Source organism: Cygnus olor, chromosome 27 (assembly GCF_009769625.2).
Source record: "Cygnus olor isolate bCygOlo1 chromosome 27, bCygOlo1.pri.v2, whole genome shotgun sequence".
NCBI classification, from domain to species: domain Eukaryota; kingdom Metazoa; phylum Chordata; class Aves; order Anseriformes; family Anatidae; genus Cygnus; species Cygnus olor.
Window position 1 is genome coordinate 1,730,198 of NC_049195.1, and position 24,186 is coordinate 1,754,383.

The 24,186-nt window shown below is 41.5% G+C and overlaps 1 long non-coding RNA gene across 1 annotated transcript; it reads left to right on the forward strand.

The window, feature by feature from the left end:
- The first annotated feature begins 220 nt into the window (after nucleotides 1–220).
- LOC121060615 lies at nucleotides 221–9,813 on the forward strand. The gene is made up of 4 exons (XR_005814897.1): nucleotides 221–412; nucleotides 2,679–2,909; nucleotides 3,573–3,803; nucleotides 8,675–9,813. It is a non-coding gene; the product is annotated as an uncharacterized LOC121060615 (long non-coding RNA).
- The last annotated feature ends 14,373 nt before the right edge of the window (nucleotides 9,814–24,186 follow it).

Below are 24,186 nucleotides of genomic sequence, written 5' to 3' on the forward strand. Positions count from 1 at the left end.
GTGTTCATGTCACACGTTGTTTCTGCCACAGTTGCTCTCCTTCCCCCCTCAGCGAGTAGCAAACTAAATAAAAGGAGCTTGTGTGAGATTTGGCTCGGCAGGCTGAGCTCTGTCTGGGTGCCAAACATCTTAAAGCCACAGAAACCTGCGGGTGAGCCAGGAGCTGGAGCTGCTCTGGCTTCTGCAAGTTCCCGACTTCACCATTTCTTTTTTCTCCCATAGGGCTTTTAACTCTTAGTGAGAATGAAGCGAAGAGGATCTGACTGGCGTGGCTCTGCACACCTGGAACTGGATGAGACAATATCGCCCTGGTTGAGCTGGGTACTACTGTACAGCAGGCAAGCTGGTAGGAAAGAAGCTGTGAGTGGGATTCAGCTGCAAATTGAAGACTGCTGATTAAATCTACATGCAGGTGTGTTTTGTGTGAGTGCACCTTCCACCAGTCTGTCCCTGTGGTTCTTTCTAAGATACACTGAGAACATCTATGGCAGGTTTTGCTTTGCATAGCATCAGAGCATGTTGTTGAAACACGATAGCAATAGTCAGCTGTTTAAAAGTCATCGCTGCTGGAGTTCAGTGTGTATGTTCAACTTTTCGGGAGCCCCACTCACTCCAAAATCTGTTGGGGCTCCAGCTTCAATGTGAGTCAGGTTCTTTTTGAAAATGTCACGCAGTATCCCTGATCTCTTTCTACTCCCTTGCTGGTACCAGCTGGGAGCTTCTCCCAGCTCTGGTGTTGGCCGTGTTTGCTGAGTTCTGTTCCTGCTGGTGCCACAGGTTGCCCAGCGTTTGAGCAAACAAGTCAGCTGCTCCACGTTTCAGCTTCTGCAACGCACCCTGACTCGCCAGCTGTGGGAAGGAGTACCTGAACTGATGTTAGCATCTCTTGCTGCTGAAAGGAATTGCCCTTTGCTGTTCAAAAATGTAAACACAAATAGGCTCATGCTGAAGTTCTTGAAGATGCCTGAATTGCACCTGTGTCTCCTTATGGGAAACCAACCCAATTCAGCAAGCAGCCATGAAGAGTTCCTTCTATATAACATAATTCATCTTGCAAGTCTTATTAAAGGCCGGAGTCCTCCCTTCCTCTTTTCTTTAATAACTCCAGTTGGCTTTGTAAGGAGAGGGGCCATGTGGCAATAGAAAAAGATGCAGGAGAACTGGCAGCAGTTTCTGGCTTTTCTACAGTTTGTAGCCTTGGGCGAGTCAATTGCTGCTTCTGCTTTATATATATACATATGTATAATAAACACAGCCTGCATAATGCCTGTTGCTGGCTCTGGATTTTCATAACAGGCTACGCGCAGATTTTCCTGGTACTTCCCAGAACCCTTTTCCACCAAAAAAAGAGGGGAAAAAAAACTTCTGAACTCTGCTGGAACATGAGCCTGTGATATTTAGAGCACTTTGCCTTATCTCGAGCTTAGTTAAGTAATGACTGTGATGTTATCATCTAGGTTTGGAGATTAAATATTTTCATTATGTCTGGAGTCTTTTCCACTCCTAAGAGCATTGCTGTAGTGCTGTTCACTAAGCATAATCACTTGGCTGTTGATGTTTATTAAAAACAAACAAACAATCAAAACCCCTTCCTTCTCTAACATTGTTAACTCACATTACCGTTTTTCTCCTGCAATGACAATAGGGAGAATTGTGTTTAATTGAAGCGATGCAAAGCAGGGGAAAAAAAAATCTGGTTCTGCTCAGCAAAGAAAAAGATTCAGAAGAGAGTAGATGGTTGGAGAGCGGGAGAATAAATAGTAGGGGAAGAAAAAGCCCCATCATCTTGCATATGCTTTCATATGCTATAAGGAAATATTTGGTAATAGGCGTGTGGACAGCAGTCTTGCTCCTTAGTAAGGCTTTAAGGGGAACGACATTTATATTGATCCCCCTTGTATACTAGCTGCATTAGTATTCTGTGCCCACACCAGCCCGGTCATCGTCAGCTCGGCATGCTAATTAGTACTGTCCCTCTTTTTTCTCTTCCTCCCCCCCATCTCTTCCCTTCCCCTTTGCTTTCCAATTTGACCATCCACTTCTATCAGTGATGTATGGTTTATATCTTCCTAGCCATTATGCTGATGACCCAGGGCAGTGCCTGCCACTTTTGATAAACTGTCAGATTATTTTTGGAACGTCCACATATGCTTTTCTGGAGGTACAATTTAGCGCTATGATAATCTACTAAATTGCTTTCTGTGCTATGCCAACTCTCACTTCTGCTGCTCTTTTTAAGGTTTACATTGCCAGATAAAAAGCGTGCCTAGAAAATTTTAGGTAGCACTGCACCCCGAAGATGAGACGGTATTCTGTGCTTATCTCTTATGAAGTACAGGATTAAATACCATTTCTATATTCTTTTTTTTTTCTTTTTTTGTTTCTGTAGTGTGTCTGCAGAGTGTAAAATTACTGGAATAACACATGCTCATTTTTTACCTTAAAAAGTCTGTAATATTGAGCTCCCTTTAAGTTTACAGCCTAATAAATTGACAGCATTACAACATCAGAAAGACTACCCAGCATAACTTTTATGTGAATAATTAGGGCATTTACTGCTGCTGAAAAAATAAAGAAAAAGTGTCGTTAAAGGTTGAGGTAACTGCGTATTGACAAGGGCTGGGTATAAAATGGGAAAATAAATAAATAAATAAATAACCAAGTCCCTGTATTTGCAGGCAAACCAGTTCTGGAGGGCTGATTTTGCTGGGTTTGATGTGAAGTCAGGACAGCTCTGGGAGCAATCCTGCAGTTGAAATCTTTGAAATCTTTCACACTTTTGGGATGCTGTTGCTACTATTAGAATTAGAGTTGTACCTAGGGAGACAGGGAGGCAAACGATTCATCGTTCTGTGGAATTCTTCTAGAGACTTCTTGGGGGGAAGATCTGGAAAGCATGATGAGTAGAGGTGTGAAGGGGAGCTCAGGGAAGGATCATCACATAGTATTTCCTCCTCAATAAGACAAGTCTAGGCCGACACTAAATTGTATAAGCAGAGCATAAGAAATTCAAGATAAGGTCTGTGAACCTTTTGGTTTGGGGTTATTCCTTATTTGGATGGGTCTTACTGGAACAAATGTACAAATTCTGTAATACACTTCTTTCTACTCATTTTTTTGTACAGAGCATGCAAATGTCTTGAAAGACTTTTTTTTTTTTATTTTTCATTTTAATAGCACTATGCATAAACTTTCATTTGGCTCATTTTGGGAAAAATATGACTGACCTAAATAGAAAAACTATCTTTGATCTTGCAGAGATTGAACTGTTAGCAAAAATTAATAACTGAAAAATGAACACATGTGGCATCCCTCCAGAGAATAAAATATATCTTTGAATCAAAGAATCTCAATGCTTGAGAGGCCAACTTCTCACAAAGCTTGTGCTTTTAAACAAAACGCTTAGAATTTAAAAAAGGAATATATGCTAAGAATACATAATATAAAAATAAAAAGGAGCTGAATGACCAGGTCTCACCAATATTTTTATAAATGACAACTCTATTGAGTATTGTGCTATTCTTCATTTTGTGTGGTAAGTAAATTTGAAGTGGGTCATCCCTTATCCGCAGATGCTACCTGTGAATAGTTTCAGACTACTGAAAGGCCCGAAACTATGAGGCATTCGTCTTTGAAGGCAGTCTATAATGGAAGGTGATGTCGAGGAGTCATTATCTGTCACTCAGGAAAACTTTGTGATAGGCAGCCTGCCTGGCTTCTGACATGGCACTTGGCTGGAGCAGATGGAAAAATAGAAACTTGCACAGAAAGCCTGAAATACATGGTCTGATTTTTCAGAATTGGTAAGTGCTTAGCATTTATTACATTTCGTGTTTGCGCAGCACTTTTGAGAATCTTACTTATCACATTCCTAAACACTAAGTCAGAAACTTGAAACGCTAAGTTAGAAATTTGTGCTCCTTGCATAATTTTTTCCCCCTACAATCTTGCCTTCTGTCTCTGCATATCAGTTCTTCATCTGTAAGTAAGGATAATGTATTATTTCTCCTCTCTCTATCTGCTACATTTAAATTTCTTGTTCTTCAAAGCTTTGTCCTTTACTACCATATATGCAGTCTTTACCCCCACGGACTTGAATTTCAGATAGGTCCTCTCTGAGGTTCTTTAATGTAATTATCAATGGTCAATCTGATTTAAGTCATAAAATATTTGTAATTCTCTGCCCACGGAAGGCTTAATTAATTAAAATTCACTTAATGTAACACAGACCTTGTTCAATGAGGAGCATGCTGGAAATACCAAGTATTACTTATTACTTCTTTAGCAAAAATGTGAATAATAACGTGAGATTGTGGTTCCAATCTACAGGGTTTGTATCCGAACCCAAATTCCCTAAGAGATAACTTGACCTCAATTTCCATTTATTGACAGTGTGTGTGGCTGGCTCACCCTCCTTAGGCATTGTGGTGTGAAATCGGAGATTAAATTAAAGAATCAAAATGATTGCCTCTTTCTGTATGCTGTACCTGGTTTATAACAAAACTGAAGGGATGTTTTATATTAGAATGTGGCTCATCCAAAAGCAATACCTTTTGCAGCTCTATGCTCCCTTCTTTTATTGGTTTTGTTAGTACACAAATGACATATTAAAATCAACTTTTATTTTTCTTAAATTTGTAATCATTTTTCTTAAAATTGTAATCATTATTAAATCAAACCTCTGTTCAGTGGTGTTCTCCTTGGAGCCACAGTGGGAGCAGTGATTCCATGACAAAGTTATTTTGCAGTTAAAACCAAAAAAAACGCTAATTGTTGTTCACATGATCTCAGACAAAAGCTTTGGGATGCATTGGTAAGACTTAGGAGGCAAACGAAAAAGGGATGAATTATTATTTCTATTTGTTTATTTTTAATTTCATGTCAGCCCCTCACACCACCATACCAATGTCCTGGTCCGTAGGATTTTATAGTTCTTATAGAAAACATAAGCCTGGCACTGCTGGGCTTTACTCACTGCACGTAAAGGTAATTACAGCATGCCTCTACACTTAGGAATAAATTTGTGAACTAGATTTTCTTCACTAGTGGAGGTCTATCAATCTGTTGTAGCAAGTGAAGCAATTCAAAACCCGTTGAATAGACAATTGGGCTCATGGATTTTTGATATGTAGAAAAGAAGGGACATGAGAAATTCAAGCTTTTAAGGTGAAATCTGAGAAGTGTTCATGTGTTACATGACTGTATACTACGTAAAAATTGAAATCTTTGAAAACTGTGATTTCTGTCTTTTATGTGTAACCACAAAATACATGACACAAGCCTACTGGTCAACAATTTCTCAAAGCACAGGACACGAGAAATTTCAGAGAGCAGACTACAAGTGAGATTTACATACAGGTATTATAGGTGCGCATTCTTTAATAGAAATGCCATTTCAAAATGTGTTTTTTAAGCAGCCTGAAGATAGTCAATAGCAAAGGTATCCAAAAATACCTTAACAAAGTACTTCTTTTAAGAAAGAAGCATTTTCTGTGGCACATTTTAGTCTTCCACCACCTGTCATTGTAACATAACGACTGCATCCACTTTGCCCCCATCCTGGTGTTCTGTCTTGTGTAAATGTGCTAAGACTAAGTGCACACAGGAAGGATGCCTGTTTTTCATTGTCCTTCAGATAGCTCCAGGCATGAATTTATCTTTCCTGTTACTGTTAGAGTATGTGTTCTGCAGAGTTTTGTATCTGGAAGAAATGCACCGTGAATTACTCTGCATCTGTTCTTGATGCTAATCCTATTACTAGCAAGAGGATTAGTTCATAAACAAGAGGGCTGTACTAGTCTATTCCACATGCACTGCTATGAAAACGTAGCAGAGCTCACATGCAGTATACCACTTCTCTACTCTTACACGTAGCACTGCACCCAGAGCTGGCAGCTGCTGAGATGTACATTTGTATCACTTCCGAAAAACACTATTTAAAATGTACAAATCGTCGTACCTTGTTAGGTTTTAAGGGCTATACGTTGCTAAATGAAATGCCAGAATTTATTTCAAAATAAATAATTGTTCATAACTAAGTTAATCTTGTAACTGAAATCAGGCCATGCTACCTTAATTGGAAATTACCCCCTCTTATGGAACTCAAGTTTTTTAGAACCACCTTTTACGTGTGCAAACAGCAAACTTCCATAGTCCACTTTGCTGAAGTAGCTCGTGGCTGGCAGCTTCAAACACTGCAGGACTCGTACACTTCCTCGGGGATTCTGCGCTGTGCCAGTGGGACTGAAATGCTGCAAGCAGGGGCTGTACAGCAGGCACTCTGCTCTTCCTGCCCCTGTGGGATGCTGCACTGTCCCTCCACGTTCAGGCTCTTAATTATTCACTGGTCATCATTGTGGTATGAGGGTACTGCTCTTCCACGTGCCACTGCCTCGCCGTGGGGACAAGAGTGTTGGAAGGGCATCTAGCTTCCATATACCTCAAGTTACTCGTCCGAAAATGGGTGTGAAGATGGTGAATTGCTACTGGAGACTGGGGGGTGGTTGAAGTTATTTTACTGCTATAGATTTCCCATGCCTTGCTGCTAAATCGTATTTGCATAGGAGTAAGGATTCAGTAATCAGATGAGAAAACTAAACTTCCTTGAATTTGTCATAGTTCACTTTCTGTGTTCCTTGGTTGTGTCTGGAGGTAATAGGGAAAGCTGCAGGGGTAAAATGTGTTAGCTCTGAGATTCAGGAACTGAAGGATAACAAAGACATAGATGTTTTTGTAATTATTCCTGTAAAACTGTGTTGGCAGGTTCTCCATGCAGCGTGCAGCATATGCCAGCAAAACTTTCTGTGTTGGCATTGCTACACGAGTTCCTCAGATGATGTGAACTGAGTTGACAAAAGCAGTATTTCGTCAGTGGTGCTGCATCTCTCGGATTCAGTATGGCAGGACCAGGCAGTATATATGTTTTCTCCCTCACCTCCTTCCTTGCCCTTCTCTCTCTCCTCACCTGATATCTTTCCCCATCATTTTCGTCTCCAAAGAGAGAAAACAACAAAAAAAACCCAACCCAAACCCTTCCCAGTGCAACAGCACCAGCAGTATGGTCTAGCTCACTGCAGATACTGAATTTCAACTATGAATAAATAGCACAGAAATCTTCTATCATTTTATGCAGCTTGTTTGGCCCATGTTGCTTCCAAATATGATCCAGATTTTTTTAACAGTGGTGATCTTTGCTTTCTAAAGAGGAAAGAGAGAAATACCTTGCCTAAAGAGAGCAAAAGGTGTCCCTTGACCTTTTCAGCCTTTGGATTCTCAGTGCATCTGACTTGAATGGACAGATCCGGGGAAGAAAAACATTAACAGCAGAAGGATTTATGAAAAGAGCTTGGTGGCAGATGGTGCCTACAGACAGTTACTGACATGTCCTCGGTCTTACGGGGTGTGTTTTTTTTTCCCTTTCAGCAGCATTGTTAGTATATGACTATTTGTGTGTGTGTGTGTGTTATGATGATATGCTGGCAGACAGGGGCTATGCTATTATGAACAGAGGAAAAAACTTAGGGACTTCCAGTATTCACTTTGAGTACTTCAGACTTCATCCTTGCTCTTGGTTTAATCCAAGGGCAAGCAACGTCAGCAGGAATCTTTCCAGTCTCCTTCACCTGTAAATTCTCAAATCACTATTTTCCTGAAATGAGTTCATCTTCAACGTATGGGTTTGTATCTTCTGGTAATCATTATCCCCTTGCTCAAAATAAACTCACTGAAAAGAATAGACCTCTTTCCAATTAAACACGTATTATACAGACAATGTTCCTTAGGTGCATCATATTTTGGAAAGATGCTTGGAAGAGACTTACCCAAAGCCTAAGGCGTTCCCAGCATTAGGTGTGTGAGCAGGCTTAAAGAAGCAGCTTGCTTGCAGCTAAGCAGCATTTTAAGCTCACTGCTAGATAAGCTAACCACTGACAGAAACTCAGCATACAGACACAGAATTTGCTGTGGAAAAACATGTATGTCACTAACTGTTATGGAAGCTGCATTCTGGTACAGAAATGCCATCCTAAATTCATTAGGATTTACTTGGCATTACGATCTCTGGCTCGTACTTTGAAATCCGTGGTCTTTCCTTATGTACGTGATTTAGGATTAGTTCACAGAGAACTGGTACTTCACAGCAGCCAGGGCTTTGAGCTGCTTACCTCTTCTAGGACTGGCTTTGCCTGATTTAGGGTTGTCTTTGCTCTGATGCGGACACATTTGAGTATCTGTTGTGGTTCTTTGCTAGAGGCCTCTGAGAGAAGGTCCATCAAAGAGACGATAGCAGTATCGGAAGAGAGATGATCAGGATGATTTGTGTCTTTCAAGGCATCCATCTCGGCACTTCCTATCAGCATGGGTACCATACAAATTTAACTTAAGCTGCCCTTACCCTCTGCCGTAAGCTTAAAATCTGCTGTCTGAAATCTTCTCTGAGTGATTTGGACGTCCCTTACCCAGCAGGAGTGAACCTGCCCAGTGACATCATCAGTCCTGGTTTTGCCTAATCATTCTTCACTGAGTTGCTTTCAGCCTCTCCTTTCCATATCTCATGAATGATTCATTGTCTGTAAAGGATTGTCTTCTGGAGTCAAAGGAGAAGGATAAATTAAAAATGAGGAGCAACTGTAGTAGGTTATGATAGGTCGAGTTACTGCTTTGGTTTCTTTTGTAGAAATGTCGTTGGCTATGAAATACACCAAGAATATTTGGCTGGAGACAAACTGGAGAAATCCCCCTGAATCTAAACATCTCAAAATCCTAGTGTTGCACAGAGATGAGGCTTTCTCTGCACATATGAAATGTCTGAGGTAAAATGCCTTAACTAAAGTCAAGAGTAAATCAGGGCGGGGTTGTGCTCAGGATGGTTTAGCTTTAACCCAGTCACTGTTCAAAAAAATGTTCTGCTGATTTGACAGAGTGTCGTCGGGGGCATGGTGGGAGGCATTCCAAATCTCATGAACTTTATTGTCTTCAGGCTGCACTGCTTAATTTGTAGTCATCTTTTCTCGTTGTGAGAAATCCCAATAGATGAGGGAGTGAAAGGTCTTTGATGGAAGATGTGCATGGTAAGTGGAACTTCTAGAGAAAGTAGAGTGGGAATGTAGTGGAAAAGATGTGCTTTTTCTTTTAAAAGCAGGGTAGAGAGGTAACAGTTAACTTGGAGGCAAAAAGTATATTGAGGAAAAAAGTAATAAGTGATGTGGTTCCAGTGTTAGTGAAATCTGAATGGTATTAAATTCAGGCTCACTTTGATCTAACACACCGGTGTGTTTGGAGCCGAGGCAGCTGGAGTTGCATGAAAAATCAGGACCTGAGAAAGACACGAATCAGTTCTGGGGATGTGTACAGCTACTGGTGTACTGCTGGATGACTTGAGAAAGCACTCGCCTCACTTCATTTTGGGTACCATCAGTGGGAGATAGGAAGTGCTCTCTGTAATTCACAGCCTCTGCAGAAGAACTGGATTTTGAACTGCTTCGGGAGCCCGTCATGCCTTTGTGCTGTTCAACCAGCCTACTAATGCATGCACCAGGTGAGTCTAAAGTTAGGGCTTGTGACCACCTTTCCACTACCACTTCAGTTTTTGTACTTGGATAATGATGCTGGACTCACTTATGAAAAGAGCTGAGCTTCCCAATTTAGAATACTGCTATATATGAACTCGATGTAGTTAATTTCTTTCTGTTGTTACCTGGAAAAATTCTGTAACAGATGGACAGATACCCAGTATCATTTGGCAGATAATTCATCTGACATTTTCCCTCATCAATCATTAAACAATGGGTACATTTCTTCATTGTGCAGTCAGCTTTAAATCCTATTTAGTTAGGTGTTCCACAGCATACTGATGGGATTGCTCTAGATCCACTGAAATCAATGAGGAGATTGACTTGAACGTGCTGTGAATCAGGCCTTATTTATGATCTCCAAAGGTAGCATCATAATTAGGGAATGAGGAAAATCTCAGTTCATTTTAGTTTAAGTGCCTTGCTTTGTGATGTTTTCCTTGAGATGTTCCTCTGCATAAAGCATAGGAGAATGCTGTTTCCTCCCCAGTCGCAGGGGGCTGGGTTGGAGGGCATGTTGCTGCGTGCAGTGCTGGCTGCAGATGATTTGCAAAGGATTTCAGAGGTATGGTGTTGATACTGAAGTCCACTAAAACACCCTGTTCCCTTCCCTCTCCTCCAGTAGTCGAGTGCTGACAACTTCTCATGGAGCAGGGCCGTGATACTCACTCGTTTTCTTAATGTCCACACTACTTGATGTTCGTGGACACTTCCCCCTCCCAAGACAGGGTTTTTTTTGTATGTAATGTTAGGAGAAAAGTTGGAAGAAGCTGACCTAAGTGAACCCTACAGGCTCATTAAACAGTGGCAACTGATAAATCTCTTCCTGAAAAATCTCTTCTTTAATAGTCTCCTGAATTTTTAAGCCTTGGCGTTGGTAATGCCCGTGTTGTAGATGGATGGAAATGGGTATTTCAAAACTGGGCCCTACCTTTATGAGGGATGAAACGATTTCACTTTTCTTCTACCTTTAATTAAAAATACCATGGCATAGACTGCATACTTCAACAACTTTTTTTTTGAATTAGTTGTGTTAGGTGCTGTTAGCTTTTGGGGTTTTACTCCAGATTAACTCTCTCCTTTCTAGGATTTCCTCAACTCTTCGCTATATCTTACAGAATCATTTGTAATGAAAATAGCCAGCCTTCTTTTCCTTCTTCCCCTCTTTATTGCATCAGTATGCATTGCAAAACCAGTGGCTTGTACATCCTAAGCTAAGATAATGAGACCAATATTAATTCCACTACAGCTGCTACAGGCATGTAAATGAACCTTTCATCTGTCCTGCAAAGCAGCGCTGAGACTTGCAAAGAACACCCGGGCTAAGCAGCACAAACAGTCAGGGAGATAGCAGAGGTGAGGGTGAGAGAGGAGGGTGTGCTAAAAATGGCTGAAATCTGAATGTCCTGAATTAATATTTCCTGCTGGAATCAATGCTGTTATTATCCGCTGCATTTGTTACGGCAAGGACATTTTGTTCCTGTTTGTCCCTACTGATTGGGATGTAGTAATCATTGTCCTGTTAGCATGGAAAAGGTCACTCCGTGAAGCCCCTCGTACAATTTTCTTACCATGTTAGCTTCAAACTCTGCTAGGGGATATGTCTTCTAGGTTGTATCCGCATCGTGGAAAGCAGGTTAGAGCAGGCTGATTTGTCTAAAAGCAATATAGTGGGTAGTAGGGCAGCGCACAGGCTAATTAGCTCAGCCTCTCAGCAAAGCTAATTAATCTAGACACAGTGTTGTGCTGACACGACTCTGTTGCTTTGAGTTCTGGCAGGAATTAGTTTGTGGCTGATGTGGCTCGAGTGTCTCCCTGCTCTGTTTTTCTTGGGGGGGCTGTCAGCCGTGCCCTGAGAAAACTTACACCAGCAGTTGGGCAGGATGGGAAGGAAAATGTCCCTTGGCCGTGTGTTGTCTCTTGTATTTTACTGACAAGCAGAGGCTTCCCCCAGAGCTCAAGAAAATAGTTTGGTTGGTGTGGGCCTTGTTTTGTTTTGGAAGTCAGATTTCCTCTACGTAGTGGTGCAATAAGGGATTGGCTGTGCTTACAACAGCAGACTGAGTAATTCTGCGGTGTTGTAGAAAGTTAGACCCATTTAATATACACCTTGTATCTCTGCTTTGCAAATGTGCTTGCTTCCAGTCCTCTTCAGTAAAGCACTTAAGTGTGTATGAAGGGCTTCAGTGGGGTTTAGCCATATGTTAAAGGTAAGCATATTTGAAATGCTTTGCTGAATCGAGGTCTAAATGAAAGCAATATGCAGAATCTTTTGACAAACATCTGATTTTTCTGAACACAAGTGGGCCATTATTACAAGTTGAAAACCTACAGGGAGGCAGACTGCGTGTCAAGTAAATCACAGCATGATCCGATTATTGTAACGTGCTCCTGAGGGATATCCCCAAGTTGCCTGTACAGGATGGCCCTTTTGACAAGTTTTATGTCAGTGGCAGTAACAAGACGAACTCAGGTACGTTTTTACAGTATCTTTTCAAATGAAAAGCGCATTTCAAATGCATATATCCCTTTTTGATATAGCTAAGACAGAAACGAGCAGGGACTCAGTTTGGCAAGCCCTACTAGTCTTTGATGGAGTTGGAACCCAGATATCCATTTTCTTCAAATCTCTCTCTCTGGTATGTATTAGGTGATATAGCTGTTAGATGAGCTCTATGTGTTGTTAATCCTTCAGGAAACTACATTTTAGTGGAAACATATCTGAAGGGATGCAACTCATAGCCTTGGAGTTTTGAGGGATTGATCTGAGATTGTGAAGTTGAAAGTCTGAAAGGAATTTTTCATCATTACTGTTGGAAAATTAAAGAGCTGAAGCAAATTTTGCAAAAACACTTGCGATTTAGAGATAATATGGAGAACGTCACAGAGGGTGTTCCAGTTCTCCAGACCTCCAAACCAGGGGTTTTCCTGTCTCATCTAATAGTTATTCCCCAGTTGAACTTACCTTTGCTCCCGAGTCCTCATCCAAGATGTGTGCTGATTTTTTTAACTGCTCAATGGGATGCTTGGAGCAAGGAAACCCTGGAAATGACTGGTGCTGTGCCACCCACCCGTCATCACATCTGCCTTGTGAAAATCAGGGAGAGGAGGGACTCCAACACCAGGGTCTTGTGCTTGAGTTCAGCTTTTTACATTAGTTTGGAAAGGGGAGGAAAAGAGCTTTGCTGTTTCTTGCTCTTTTTCCTTTTTCTTCTAAAATCTCACTCTTGGTTTTATTCTTCTTCAAGACAATAACTAGTTTTGACAACTGGTTTATTTTAGCTGCTATGTTGGCATGTATTTTGGGCAGCTGTGTAAACCGAGTGCAACACTCACCCACTCACCCACCCCCTGTTAATTAAAAGTGGAGAAAAAAGCAAGTCTCTGGACCATTTCTGCTGAATTTATGGTATGAAGTGTAGGACAGGCTAGAGCAGCCCTCCCAGGAGCCATTTAAGTGCTTGACTGGATGATGAGTATAACGACAAGGTTTTATGTTTGATTTTAATGAAAACTTTTAAGACCTGACATGGTCTTGAGGGGGCACTTCCAGTCTCTCAGGTAAATAAACACAATAACAAAATATATTTCCTGACGTGTTGCTGTTTTTGCAGCATCAGTAATCCACGTTTAAATAATAGACCAAGGCAGCCTTTTCAGAAGTATTTCACAATTGGTAAGTGCCTATTTTTATAAATGTGAGAAAACCTTATTAACTTGCTAGATGCTGCTCACCATGGAAGAGCTTGTGGGGATTCCTGCGTGGTTCTGTGCTCAGCTCCCCAAGGAACATGCTGTTACCAAGCAAGCACTGGTGAGAAGAGCTGTGTTAAACACTTCCCGGCATAATTCTGTGTGTGCTTTGCCTAAAATTCAAAGGCTGTTATTGATAAACCAGCCTCAACAGGGTGTCCATAGGTGTCTCGTGCCAGTTTCTTTTCAATAGGGAACATCCCTTGAGGATTCTCTGCATGCAATTTGTGCTTCATGTGCTTAGCTGCTGGCACAGCGTAAATCATCATAACTGGTTGAGAAAAGCCTTGCTCCAGTAGGAAGAAAGGTGAGAACAGGTAGGGGAGGTAACTTGTCAAAATGCGGACAGAAATAGAAACCAAATTTCTAGGCTCATCCCACTCTGCTGAATGTTTTCGGTGGGTTTTCCCATGCTGGTTTGTTTGTTGATGGTGGTGGTTTGATGTTTTTTCATTGTTATTGTTGTTTTTTTCCCAGATCAGTGTGGGTGGTCAGCATTTTAGGGCATTCATAATCACAATTGAATGTTGACTCAAACAGTTATGGATCGCCTTTCTTCTAGCAGATTCATGCTTTTTTTTCCCCTGAAGGCATTTCTTGCTGAGTGTAATCTTGAATTGTTCTCATGCTAGGTGAGAATTTAACTCCAAATGATGGGCTTCTATAGATTGACAAACAACCACAGGAATCGGAACTAGCACAAAAAGAAAGCGATGAGTGAGATTTTCAGAGGTGCCTGGGGGAGGTGAAGCCACAAGCACTCCAGCTAAATAACCACCTCCTTCCTGACTTAGAGCTCTTGGGCAGGGATGGGAAAAGTCAGACTAAAGATGTGTTTTTAAAGATTATTTTTTTTCCCCTTGACCTCTGTCCTTTGAGTAGATGAGAAGTTTTGCCAGCTGCCCGGGAATGCAGCTCCATTTCCTTTCCATGAATGCTTTTCTTAGAATGATCTTGAGCATTGTTGCTTGATGCGTCAAGAGTTTGCCATGCCTGAAAAGGATCTCCCTGAAATTCAGTCCTGCAGGGGACAGATGAGACAGCCCTGCACAGTCAGGCTCAAAGGATGAAGGAACTCATCACTGTTGAACATGAAACCTGCCAATTGCGGTTTGCTTCTGAGAAGGAAAATCAAAGACACAAAAGGGGATGATCAGATGCTGAAAGTAATCTGTGAAAATAATTCACAGAGAATATCCCTCTTTGTCAGCCCTCTGACGAATATGCCCCATGCCTAAATAATGCAGCACGCCAGGGAGACATCTCTGCTCTTCAGAGGACACGGCCAGGAGTATCCTTTCCTTTGCTGAGGGGCAGCAGTTGTGTTGACTGAAAATTGTCGAGTGAAAAATCTCAATTCAAAACACAGTCTTACCACCAGGAAAAAAAAAAAAAATGTTTGTTTCAGGAGATAATTTTGGAATCCTCCACTCTACTGTCTCCTTTCAGCTGCAATGGAAACCCACCTTGCATTATTTAGATAATTACCGTAGGAACTAAATACTTACATATGTATGTAATATTGTTTAGTGTTTCTGCACTGAAATAATGCAGAGTTTAATCTGCATTAATGCAGAGTTGCATCTACATTTTGACTTTTCTCAATTTGTGTTTTGAGTGTTTTTTTCTTTTCCTGCAGTAGTTTGTCATTTCCAGTTTGTCACTCCAGATATTCTGTAATCTAGCTGTCCTTAAAGAGTGGGTAATTCTATCTTATGAAGGAGTTCTGAAGATAAATAATGGAAGATACTAATTTTTTAAGTCTGACTAAAAGTCAGCACCTTAAAAATGGGTGCTTCCTGACACTGCACAGAGTTTACAACAGTTTGACAAAGAGTTAAAGGACTCCTTAGGCTTTTTGTGCAGATTATCTAAAGGACCTAGCTCAAGACAACCCTCACAACTCGCCCAAGTCTTAGAAAGCAGGAGCTGGGATTAAAAAAAATGGATAAAGAATGAATAATTGGCCTCTCGAGTGTGGAGGTACTGTCTGTTTTTTAAAGGACATTTGTGTTTGTTAAAATCGACCTTTTTCCTGAGCAAAAAATACATCTCTCTCTGGCACTAAAGAAGAAGTAATTGCCAAAGTTATTTGTGTCACAATAACTTATTAATCTGGAAGGATGAAGACACTACCCAGAGGTCATGTATGACCTAGTAATGAGACCATCAAGCATCGTCATAAATAATTAAACCAAGACACATTACTTGAGAACCCATTAAGAACCAGCAGCTCTTATTTAAAAAAAAATAAATCAGTGCAGCAGCAAGTTTGTATCTGTTTGCTTTACAAACTTGAGGGCATAGTCAGTGTTTTCTGTACATGCAGCAGAAACCCCTGGGAACACAAAATAGGTAACGAAATACCCGAGGGGAATTTTTCTCCTAGAACATGTGTGACCCCACTTGATGCGCACCCTGTCAGTGGAGGGAGTTGGTTAAAAATGCAGATAAAGGGTTTGATCGGCGACGAGAGGTCCTCTTGTCAGGGTGAGCGGGGTTCGATCTGATACCCTGTGACTCAGTGCCTTGTGCTAGCCCAGGTGACAGGTAGCATGTTTACCTGAGAGGCATAATTAATCTGAAGTTAATTGAGTAATTCTGTGTTTAATCTGGTATAGCAGAGAATTAAATTGATGTCCCGAGCCAGTCACTCTCTCATACAATTTTTTGGGGGAGGGATTGGCACTTTTTTGTTTAAATATTGTCAAGATCCACTTGTATTTCAGCTGCAGCAGATACAGATGACTCCTTGCATTACCGCTGCAGATAGGATAGCGTGCACATTTCTGAACCAGTTCCTAAGGGTTTTTGTCAGTCTATCCCTTCTCATTGTTGGGATTTAAAAAAGCCATGTTGTCAGAGTCCAGCAAATATCTTTTCACCACCATTTAATGTGCTTGGTTCCTAAACAATTGCAATTGATTTTGCTTGGTCTTGCAAACACGAATTATCCCATAATCATCTTAGCCTTCCAGCCATGCTTACATTGACTTGTTTGTGTTTTAAAGAGAGAAAATGCAGACGTTGTCATGAAAATAAGAAAGGTTAGAAGCAAATAAAAGGTGTTTTTTTTTTTTTTTCCTGGTTGGCAGGATGTGCATCCACTTCAATTAATTTTTATCCTTAATAGCGTATTTAGTACAATGCAAGGAGTGAGGTAGATTTCAGAATTAAATAAATGACCTTTATTTTTGCTTTTGCTTGTGGTTTCTGCTAAATGGCTATTTCAGGGTTCATCAGTGACAGTCTCCTAGACTGCGTGATTGCTTGCTTTTACTCAAAACGAGTACACGCAGCAGAATACTAAAGGGACGGTATTTTTCAACTACAATACATTTCTCTACAAGCAAGGCTTTGTGGTTCAGTGCAGTCTAAGTCCTGGAAGATGAAAACATTCAGACAATTACCCACCACTTTGAATAACAGCATTTCCTTTGACAACCATGTAGATAAAGGGGGTGTGCATTGCTGGTGCTTTAAGACTTTTTTTGGCTAATGTTTTACTTTTCAAGTAGCTTTATCCCTGTTTTTCTGTACTCGTTAGCTTTGTAAGTGGTTTGGATTTCTTCTAGCAGAATAGCGGATGTATTAAAAACGTGTCACCTAGTGAAAGCCTGCCAGCAGCCTCTGATGGTTGAAATGGGTTGTGTGTCCAAGCAGCTGTCCAAATCCCAAATTGCCTAACTCAGGAAAAATTGGTAGGGTCAAATCAGTAGGTAGCCTTCCTGTGAGCTCCAGATAACAGCTTAGAGCACATACCCTATTATTTGTTTCATACAGTTCCAGATCTCTAAGAAGGCTTTACCAGAAACAACATAAATAAAACAGATGAGAGCCACAGGGCTCCACAGAAGAATAATCCCGTGTGCGACACAGCGCTTGATGCCGCCTTGGTTTTGATGGCAAACCCAGAGAATTCCAGGTGGGAACAAGCAGCTGAGCTCCGAAGATCCCATCTTTGTGCCACTGCCCTTAGCAGTGAGAGGGAGAGATTCTGGAAGGCCTGTGGCGATAGAGGTGAAGTTATTTCTAAACAGAGAGAGGTTTTCCACAGCTTTTTTTGCAGACATGGGGTGGGGAGGATTGTCTGCTGCTTGGATTTACTCCCGTATAACTCAAGCCTGAACATGGCCTGAGTTGTCTCTGAGCACATCTCATGCATGACAGCAGCATTCAGAAATTCAGCTTCCTGGTTCCGTAAATCAACCTTAAGGTTCAATTTCAGTTTTGTTCTGAAAACATCCGTGTACTACTGCAGGATTGTAAATCGTCTCTAAGCTCTAAAACTGCGACGTTAAGTCTCTTCTGTAATGTGTTTGCTTGTTTATTTCAAGGGTAATCGGTGCTTGCACAAGAGGCTCCTTTGGTAACTGCTCCGGGGAAGAAAGGCTTGATGGTGAGATGTGCTGAGTGCCCTTGGTGTCCGTCAGGTTTAAGGATGCTCAGCAGCTGGAGAGCGTGCTCTGGACAAGGCTTTAACCTCGCTGGTAACAGCTGTGGTAATGAGGAGTGACAAGGCAAAGTTTTCCTGTTGGTGCACTCGGTATTTCTTCCCCACTTCATGCCTGCCGCCAGAGCTTCCAGGCCTTTTTTCCCCTCCCCATTCACAGTGACTTAGGGCTTCAAGTAAAGCAAGTTTTTCAGAAGGAAATTTGCGAGAAGCTTTGGCTTGTACAACTTGCACGGTTAAGGCTGGGAGGCATCTCTGGGGCTGCCTGGTCCGAGCCCCTGCTGAAGCCGGGACACACAGAGCAGGGTGCTGGGGCCACGTACAAGCTACGTGCTCTAGCTTCGTGTGGAGCAGCCTTAGAGGAAGATTACTGATGCGAGAACATACGGCCTCTGTAACATAATGCTCTGGAAGGGTGTCAAATAGTATGTCCCCTGCGCCTAACAGAAATGGTCCAGTTGTTCCTATATTCTCCTTTCCAGCACCTCCTTCAGGACAAGGTGTACTCGGTGCTGCAGTAGGTAAAGGATGATTTCTCCACCAGGAAATATTCCCTCTAGCACCCATTAATAAAAGGTTGATGTACGTAAGAAGATTTAGCCCTCTTTTGAAATACTTGAATATTGCTTTTCTCCTTATTAATTTGAAGGCATTGGTAATCACTATAAAGTTTTTTTAATCTTGATTCATAGGTTAATGAGATCCTGTGGCAATAAGTTGCACTAGTTAGTACTGTTAAATAAGGCAGAACATGAAAGATACATTTCCACAACCTGCTGAACGATGTTTTTCCAAGTGAATCCCTGAGTTGAGATTTGTATTTTTATAAGAATGATTCCTTGTTTGTCCTGAAATTCCTTTCATTTTTTCCCTTCCCACAAAATGCATAAATAGGTGATATTTTTATCTTGCCATGCATTGTGCCAATCAGTTCTGTTTCCTGCTTTTATGTGGTCAGAACACGGTTGTCTGTTCCCATCCACCTCAGCGTTTTGTTTGCATTATTAGCTCCTTGGACGATGCTGTCTTTTCATCCATCTGGGCAGCAACTTGTACCCATGCCCATCGCAGTGACTTCTAAATGCCCTTGCAATGCAAACAGTAAATAACGCTGTACTTCAGTCAGATAAATAGCAAAGTACAGAGAAGGTACTCTGGAGCTTGGGTAGCCTCAGGGAGGCTTTGTATTGGGTTGAAACCTCGAGGCTGTGCTGTAGTCTGTGAGTAAAATGAGTAACATCATTCCTCCTAGCCAGGAAAGTCTCCTGTAGGACACCTCCGAGTGCCGTGAATGGGAGCAAATTGGTGATGCTGGAGCCACATGCTTGTTAGCTTTGATCAGCAGGTATACCTGCCATGGTGACATCAATAGGTACAGAGAGAGCAAGATCAGAAAGTTTTGATCCGACTGAACCCTTCAGCTGTGATCCCACTCCACCGCATGAGAGGGGAAGAGAAGTTAATGATGCAGGGAAAATGACCAGCAGCAGCTGCAGGATCCCAGTGCCTTCTACTAAAGTTTTCAGAAGGGGAACAGCTACAGGCTGCCATTCTCGGTCTTTCATGCCTTAATTGAGGGCTAAGAAAGGAAATTACCTTTGCTCAGATTCCAAATGCTTAGAAGAAAGAGACTTGGTACTACAGCTGGTACTTAGAAGTGCAGTTGTGGGAGAAGGCTAACGGATGCCTCCACTCGGGTCCCTGCACCCACAGCAGGACCTGAGCAGGGGGTTAGGGTGGGCTTGTAGAAGCAGATCTTCTGCAAATCTTCCCTCGTTGCCTGCCTGTCTCTCTTGTCTTTTAAGGGCAGTCCCACCCACTGTCAGTGGTGCGGATGTACTCCTGTGGCCTGTATAGAATTTCAATATACATTAGATGGAGGACAGTCTTTTCCTACTATTCATCTTATTGTGAAAAAATAAAAAATAAAAATGGTGCTAATGTCAGTGGAGTTTGATCACCTAAGTCATGAATCTGCTGGGTAGATTGGAAACTCCCTATGAACAGGGTTTGAAGAGTGTAAAAAGGGCAGCAAGGGAAAGAAAGCCTTTGTGAGCTCCTCAACAAATGAAAACTATAGCGAGGATTAATGGTTTGGGTATTCCAGGTTGTGTATGTTAGATGGAATCAAGACTGATCAAAGAAAAAATCCAATTTGGTGAGACTTCTTATTTTGAATACACTCAAATAGAAATCCAATAAAATATTCAATTAAAATCAGTTGGAATCTTTCATTTAGCTGTGTATTGTTTCTGAAGAGTTCATCTGCTGTTTATTTGCCTGTCCTGTTATTCAGATTTCTGGATGAATTAAGCTTATTGTGTGCTGAGAGCTTTCTTTTTGCATTTCAGGTTCCAGTTTGAGGTACTCCACATTTGAAAACCTATCCTTTCATATGAGGGCGCACATGGGGAAATTCAGTCGTGATTTACAGATTTGTTTCCTTACTGAAAACACTGAGTGGTGCCTGATAGAATTATACGAAAGCATTAAGGTATGTATCTAATTCACCCTTAAAGTTCCAGGTGCTTCTTTTCCTTTCATAGAGTAATTGATGTGGGAAGGGACCTCTGGTCGTCCACATTCCAACCGTTTCTGTTCGAAGCAATTCAACTAGGTCAGGTTCCTTCAGCCTGCATCCAGTCCCATTTTGAATATTTCTGATGGTGGAGATTCCACAAACTCTGTGAGCAATCATCCCATGATGACATTTCCTGTGTCTTGACTTGTGTTTGTTGCCTCTTCTTTTATCACTATGTGCCTCGTTTTTTCAGTGGCTCATGGTTAACATGGCTCTTAAATCCACAGTATTTAATGTGGTCCACGATTAGGGAACTTGACTGTATCCTGGAGGGTTTTTATGCTTGGTCATAACTGGGGCGCTTGCCTGGATGACAAGAAACGGGGTCATGGGTAAGCCATGGGTAGAATATGAAAAGGTGCAGGTTCTGTTCAAAGTCATTTTATGCATCAAAGAGACATTTTGCAAGGCTTTGGGCATGTCAGTCCTTTGAAGTCTCAGTTCTTGATCTGTTAAATGGGGAGACAGTCATCTTCCCTCTGCGCCTTTGCTTAGTTGGTTAAGTTCTCTTTTTTCTTACCTGTGTATGTGGCTCCATGCATACAGCTAGGGGAACAGTGTTGCTGGTTGTATGTGCTACGCTAAAATAAAGGATACGTTCATGATAAGCTGGGACAAGTGTAGAAGAACACTGAGGAATCCAGAAAGGGTTTTATTTTATGCTGTTTTTAATGTACCAGCCAAATGTTGACGATCGAACGCTTCACATATGAAGAGTTGAGGATGAGAACTTGAATGTATACATTTCCATCAATAATTCACAGGACATTAGAGCCTCAATGTCAGAAGTTGTACCTCTGCGCAGGATGACAGTATATTAATGAAGTTGCTCCAGCCATTACACTCCAATTGCTAATTTATTCATAGTTTACTAGCAGTGGGGAGAGAGGGGGGAAGGAAAAGCCAAGGTGCGAGTTCAGTAGCCCTTGAAACAAAGATTCATACTAGCTTTTATTACCAGCATTTGATTTCTGATTCCTGTCTCTATTTCAGCCATTGTGAATGAGGCCAGATTAAAGGAAGGGAATTGAAAGCAGCCTGGCTGTTCCGATTCGAAGTAGGCCTTACCACCAAATCATTCCTCTGGAGCTGAAAGCTAAAAGAAGTAAGGCAGTCCTGTCCAAGCTGATATAGTGAAACACATTCTCATTTTCCTAAAAACCTCCCCTGAGTTCATAGTGTTTAATCCTATGATTAGAATTGTTATTATTGGCTGGGTCATGTATCTCTGTACTGCAGACATACCCCTACGAAAATGCCCAGCATGAGTTAAAATGTAGTAATGAGACAGGTTGATTCCTTGGGAGAACTGAAATGTATGCATGCATGCAAACCCCCTCAATGTCTGTCCTCCTGCACCTGCTACTGTACCCACCCCAACGCTCTGCTTTCCAGGAAACTCTCCTAAAATAATTTAGGCAAGCAGGATCCAATTTCCATCATGTTCTTAAATGGCACTCGTTTAAGACTCATTTTAAAACTCAGTATAGGTACCTTAGAAATCACTAAATCAGGCCCCGTAATTATTGTTTTTGCTTGTAAAGTACATTGAAAGAAGTCATGTTTTGAAAGACTTACCAATTAACTTTATACAGATGTCTGCAGTCATCCTCATTTCAGTGGCATCGTGCAAAGTATGTTGAGCAAAATTTGATGTGCAATCTAGTTCATAAAATACATGTGCCCGTTTCCATACATAGACTCCTGTTTATCTGTGTATGTACGTCACCTAGTCTGCATCAAGTGTGAACACATCTGTCTCTTTCAAAATGCGCCAGATTAGCTTAGAGAATTTGTACACATTTGTAGCCTATAGAATTTCCAGGCTCATCTGAAAAGAAATGACTTGAAGATATTTACATGAAATCCAGACAGGCTAATTGAAGGTGTCAATAACTTCCATTGGGGATAGTGCTAAGTAGTTTGAAAGCGTGTCTGATGGGGTAGTGGTGTAGCTGGGACCAAAGAGGGTAAAATGTGGCATTACAGGAAAAGTACAAGATCCCGGGTGTCTGTGCAAGATGTTATCCGAGCAGGCTTTGTGCAATGGTGTTCCATACTGAGAGCATCAACAGCATTTTCCCTTTGTGCTCTGTGCTGGGAAACGTAAACATTTTAGTATGCAAAATATTTTGCGTATTTGGAAGCAAATGATGCACCCGTGACAAAATCCCCCATTCAGGAGCCTTGTTGGACTCCAAATGCGGAGCAAGGGTCCCTTCAGTGGGCAGTTCCAGCAACCACTTCTCACCAAATCCCAGAGCTGGGAAGAAATTTGCTTAAAGGTGCGATTTCCAATAACATGGACGTGTCTTGTCCCGATAACAATCTCTTAATGAAGTGCATAGTCAGTCCTGTGTTGAATAATTGTCCAGCTGGAAGAGTCTCTTATTCTTGATATTTTAATTAAATATCTCTCTGCCTCAATAGCACTTGGGGATTGCATCGACATAGTCATTTATAGGAGGTCATTGGTTTGAGTCCAGGCTGCCCCGATTCCTGCCAGGCTTGGCTAGTGGCAGTCTGATGCTTAGTATGGAAATCAGTTGGTCATCCTCCTTCAGCGTCTCCTGGACAAACGCACGTGTTGCTGAAGCACCATCACACCTGGCTCCGCTGTAGGCAGCCTCATTGACCTCTTCGCTAGCTCTGCCAGTGGTTTGATTTGTACGTTGGAGGTGGAATGATCTTCCCAGCTCTCGTTTCCTGAAATAAAGGATGCTGGTAGGACAATGTGGAAGTCTGTGTTGCAGCTAGCCAGTTGTGATGCTGCTGGCTGGAGAATTTTATTTATTTATGTATTTATTTTGCCTGGATAATTTGGGGCTTTTAAAATATAAGAGGAAGACAAAAAGTAAGCACGTGGTATTTTCTTATGGTCTCTTCTTAGCCTTAGGAAAATTGCAGAGACATTATCAAGAAACCTTTCCCTATTTCCATCTTTCCCACTCCCCACTCTGTGCTTGTCATTGAGCTGTTTCTTGGAATTTGCACTTCTTCAGATTCATAGTGTTGTTTCTCCCGCTACACAACAGCACTTTGCTGCGCTTAAGCACTTTCCATGTGCCGTGTATAGAAGAAGAATGTAGAATGAAAATTGCACCTTTAGAGGGAAACTGATCATATTTCATATTAAGACTGTAGTTGTATGTAATTTATGCAGGGCTAACAAATGCTTAATAGCAATTGCATGCATGGCTTGTAGGTGTTAGAGATGGTTAAAACATCGTTATAAATCATATGTAGGACTGCAACTGCCAATTAAGAGTATTAACACATGTAGTAACATCGTATTAACTCTTTATAAACTTCCCAAATAGTGTTGCTGTAGAGGATACTCATTTTTAGACTGAGCTTGGAAATAAAGTACATGGTAAAATTAGACAAAGGAGGGAAGTTTATTTGGATTGCAGTAAAGAATTTTGGTGAGATGTTTATTCCACAAACGATAAATGATTTCATTCAATTAGATTAAACAAACAAACAAATATTAGGTCTTCAGAAAGAAAACCCATAGATTAAGACTGCAGGGAAGTAGAGTAAACTCGATCATTTAACTGCAAAGAAGTCTTGTTTGGAGTGCGCAGCTGACTCAAAGGCTTTGAACTTACGCTCTCCTCCTCACTCCCCCTACTTTTATTAATGTCCCTCTGAGGTTGACTGTGTTTATCCATTGGGCCCTTGTATTTGCAGAGTTCTTGTCGTCATCTCCAACCCTCCTCTTCTACCCCATTGGAACAAAGAAACAAAAAAATCCCTCCAAAAGGCGGCTGCATGAATGACCATCGATTAACATGCTTGGGTAAGTCTTCCAGAGGGGTGTGAAATGT